This window comes from Carcharodon carcharias, chromosome 19, assembly GCF_017639515.1.
Source record: "Carcharodon carcharias isolate sCarCar2 chromosome 19, sCarCar2.pri, whole genome shotgun sequence".
Lineage (NCBI taxonomy): Eukaryota > Metazoa > Chordata > Chondrichthyes > Lamniformes > Lamnidae > Carcharodon > Carcharodon carcharias.
This window is the reverse complement of record NC_054485.1, coordinates 82602448-82607172: the sequence shown is the minus strand read 5'-3', so window position 1 is coordinate 82607172 and position 4725 is coordinate 82602448.

Sequence of the window (4725 nt, the reverse complement as noted above, 5' to 3'; positions counted from 1 at the left end):
CATTCACTCTTTTTGGTAGCTTGGCCGGACAATATGAAATGCCAGATTAAAGCTGTTGGGTCGTGTGTCAAACTTTATAAATAGCAAGATTATAATAGTCCTAATTTTAGCAACTTTTTAGACAAAAAATCTTTATTTTTTTCCCCATCTTTGTCAGTACAAAATTCATTATACCGCTGAAGCATGTCACTGGCAGAAAAGCTCTTTCGTGTTGCTTTCTGAAATATCATAGTGCTGGACGCTGTGAAATATATCTACCCCTTTCAAACTCTATCTGTTTAGCTCATTTTCTCTTTGTCCGTCTGCACTTCTTTATCTCATTGTCCATCCACCTTCTTTCCTTATAGGAATCGCACTACTCCCTCTGGGGTTGGTAACTCCAATAAGATGCATTGATTGCGTGATTATGGAGCTGCCGTATCTGTCGGGAATGCAAAGCAGCTAAGGGCGGCTTGTTCCTTGTTAGCATAGTGGTGACGGGAATGTAGCCATTTCGCATTTCCTGAGCAGCTTCATTTCGGAAAAGCTTTCGGGAAGGCCAAAACAGCAATGCGTATATATATATATATATATATATATATATAGGAAAAGGAGATACTGCTTCCGAGAATTCGCTTAAAAGAAGATCGATGTAATTTCAATAGATCAACATTTCCAGGAGCTGTGATTAGTCGTCGTGGCCGAATGTTTCACGTGATGAACTAAAATTCCATGGCCATCTCCCCGCTCCGGTTCGAATTTTGCCAATCATCATGGAGAATTTTTCTGAAGATTTAGTCAGGTTTCTATAGGCCTAAAATAAATTGGGAACATGGTCTGGTGACCAAGGCACGCTCTGTGTTTGGAACATGCCCGTAGGTATATTATCAATTTCTTTTATTTCAGCACAATAACAGTATATTTGTAATGAAGTGGATATCGATAATTTCAAATATATACTCATACAGTATCGCGGTGGGAACTCACTACTTCTATATCAGCATCGTGGTGAGAGCTCACTACTTCTCAGCAGAATAGACAACGGGTGGCGAATATTTGATTGCAGCTGAAGGTCCCATATCGAGATTGCAAATGCCTGGAGTGGAACTGAACTATTAAACCATCGGTTAATATGCAAGCAGAATCCGATTGCGCCACACAAACAACAGAACTGTTCATCTCCAAGATGAAGCATGAGGCATTGATGGCGATTACATGGCAAAGGCTGACCTTGCCCAAGGCCAAAACATTCATGTCACCATGAATGAGTCTCCAGGAGCCTTCTATATTCGACCCTTTAACAGCATTTTTAATTCCAAGTATTCAGATATTCTGAAACCAAATAATATTTATTTCCTGATGTGCAGCAACGACAATCCTGTCACTTATTTGTAGTTAAATTCACCAGTAGCTCAGCTTAAATGTTTCAGCGTCTTTAGGAAGGGAACGGTACCTTTACAAAAACAGAATTACCTGGAAAAACTCAGCAGGTCTGGCAGCATCGGCGGAGAAGGAAAGAGTTGACGTTTCGAGTCCTCATGACCCTTCGACAGAACTTGAGTTCGAGTCCATGGTACCTTTAACTGCCTCTGACCTGTCGGCGTCTTCGCTCTTAATTCTCCTCTGATTTGGTTTTCAAAGCGTTTCTCAAGATTCACCAAGCTGGAGATTGGATTTCTTCCAAAACTTTGTGTACTCTTTCGCCTTTCTTCATGTCCAGGGTGAGATCATAATTTACGTTTATAGCTGAAACGTTCCAGCCCAGGCAAAGCCCTGGTAAACCTCCTCTGCACCCTCTCCAGTGCAATCACAAACTTCCGATGATGTGGCAACTAGAACTGTACCCAGTTCTCCTCCTGTGGTCTAAATAGTGTTTTGTGTAGCTACAGCATAACCTCCCTGCTCTTATATTCTATGTCTTGGCTAATAAAGGCAAGCATCCCATATGCCTTCTCAACAACCTTATCTACTTGTGCTGCTGATTTCAGGGATTTATGGACATGCACACCAAGGTCCCTCTGACCCTTTGTACTTCCTAGGATCCTACTGTTCATTGTGTAATACCTTGCCGTCTTAGCCCTCCCAAAATGCAACACCTCACACTTCTCAGGATTAAATTCCATTTGCCACTGCTCTGCCCATCCCACAAGCCCATCTATACCGTCCTACAATCTACTACTTTCCTCCTCACGAATTACAACACTCCCAATTTTGATGTCATTTGCGAACTTACTGATCATAACTCACACATTGACATCTAAATCAATAATGTACACTACAAACAACAAATGCCCCAGCACCGATCCACATGGTACACCACTCATCACAGGTTTCCAATTGCGAAAACAGCCTTGGGCCATCATCTTCTGCCTCCTGCCACGAAGCCAATTTTGGACCCAATTTTCCAAATTGCCTGGGTCCCATGGGCTCCTATATTCTTGACCATTCTCGAAAGGGGGAGCTTGTCAAAACGCTTACTGAGCCCTACCCTTATCTACACAACGAATCACTTCCTCCAAAAATTCAATCAAATTTGTTGGACATGATCTCCCCCTAACAAAACCATGATGATTATTCCTGATTAATCCCTACCTCTCCAATTGGAGATTAATCATGTCCCTCCGAACTTTTTCCAATAGTTTCCCTACAACGGATATTAGACTCATTGTAATTAGTTGGTTTATTCCTGCTATCCTTCTTCAATGATTCGCTGTCATCCAATGCTCTTCCAACTCTCCTGTGGCCAGAAAGGATTTGAAAATTCGTGTCAGAGCCCCTGCAATCTCCTCCCTTGACCAAAAGGCAGTCTGGGATACATCTGAACATCGGTGCCTAGGAATTAATCCACTTTTAAGTCAGCTAAAACCGCTAATGCCTCCTTTTCAAAGTTAATTTGTTCAAGTATATCAAAATCCCCCTCCCTGATTTCTACACCTACATCGTCATTCTCCATAGTGAACACAGATGAAAATTAATCATTCAAAATCGCACCTACGTCCTCCATTTCCACACACAGATTGCTACTTTGACCCCGAATGGGCCCCACTCTTTCCCTGGTTACCCTCTTGCCCTTAATATATTTATAAAATGCGTTGGGAATTTCCTTTATATTGTTGGCCAAATGCTTTTTCATGCTCCCCTCTTTGCTCTTATAATTACATTTTTATGCACCACCCTACATTATCTATACTTGTCTGGGGCCTCCGCTGTTTTCAGCCCCCAAAACTGCTATGATCCTCTTGTGTTTCCTTATTGAATCCTCTATATCACATGACATACAGAGGTCCCTGGACATTTTGGTCTTACACTTCACGTTTACAGGCACATGTTGGCCCTGAACTCTCACTATTTCATTTTTGAATGACTCCCACAGGTCTGATGTAGACTTTCCTACAAATAGGTGCTAACAGTGCACATAGGCCAGATCCTGTCTTATCATATTGAAATTGTCTTTCTCCCAATATTTCTGGATCATTTTTGTGCTTTACCATAACTACCATAAATCAAGCAAAATAATGGCTCTATACCCGGAATGCTCCCCCATTGACACTTCTACCACTTGCCTTGTTTCATTCCCTAATAGTAGTTCCAGTGCCGCCCCTTCTCTTGTAGGACTTTCTATCTGCTGGACCAAAAAAGCTCTCCTGGATGCACTATAAAAATTCCACCCCCTCTAATCCTAAAACTATCTCAGTTAATATAGGGAAAGTTGAAACTGCCTACAATTATTAACCTAGTATTTTTACACTTCTCTGAGATTTGCCTATATATCTGCTCCTCCATCTCCCCCTGACTGTTTGGAAGCCTATAGTACACTCTCAGCAACGTGATTGCCCCCCCACCCCTTTTTCAGTTCAACCCATAAGGCTTCATTTGACGAACTTTCTCAGATATCATCTCTCCTTATGCAGTAATTGACTCCTTGATCAATAGTGCAATGCCACCTCCTCTTTTATATTCTCTTGTTAGACCTGAAGATTCTATATCCTGGAATATTGAGCTGCCTGCTCTGTCCTTCCTTCAACCATTTCTCTGTGATAGCAACAACATCATATCCCCATGTGTTAATCAATGCCCTCAGTTCACCTACCTCATTTGTAGGACTCCCTGTGTTAAAATCGATGCAATCCAGCCTTGCATTATTCCCTTGTGCCTTAACATGTCTATATTTGCTTAGCCTTCCCGAGTGACTTAGTTTCTCTTCCAAATCTGGCTGCACATCACTCCCTACTGTACCTCCACTCTGTACCCCATCCCTCTGTTTATTTTAACCATTGTTACCAGTTTGTTCCATTTTTTCCATCGTTAATATTAACGAATAAGATGAATTCGGCTTTCTTTTACCATTTCACCACCCACTTGTCAGCCCATTGCTCACACAACTCAAATGCTGTGCATACAATCTTCATTTGTTTTTCATTTTGCGTTTCACGAAAAAATGTCACGTGCAATCGAAAGGCTGCACTTCCGAAAGGCACTTATACTTTCCCTGCACTTGTCCTTCCGGGGGGAAAACATCTAAATAAAACCATGGGGTTCGAGGAAGCTTTGGCAAAATTGGGGCTTGTGCTTCCCGCAACAATGGAGGTAGCAGAGCAAACTTAATGGCGGAAATATTGAGAACGAGTGTCAGATGAGGCAATGCCTCAGCAAAGTTGCAATGGGAATGAAGGAGGAAAGTAAAGGGGGTTAGTGATTCTGAAAGGGAGAAGAATCTACGATGTGGGGTCGAATTCTGGACAATTA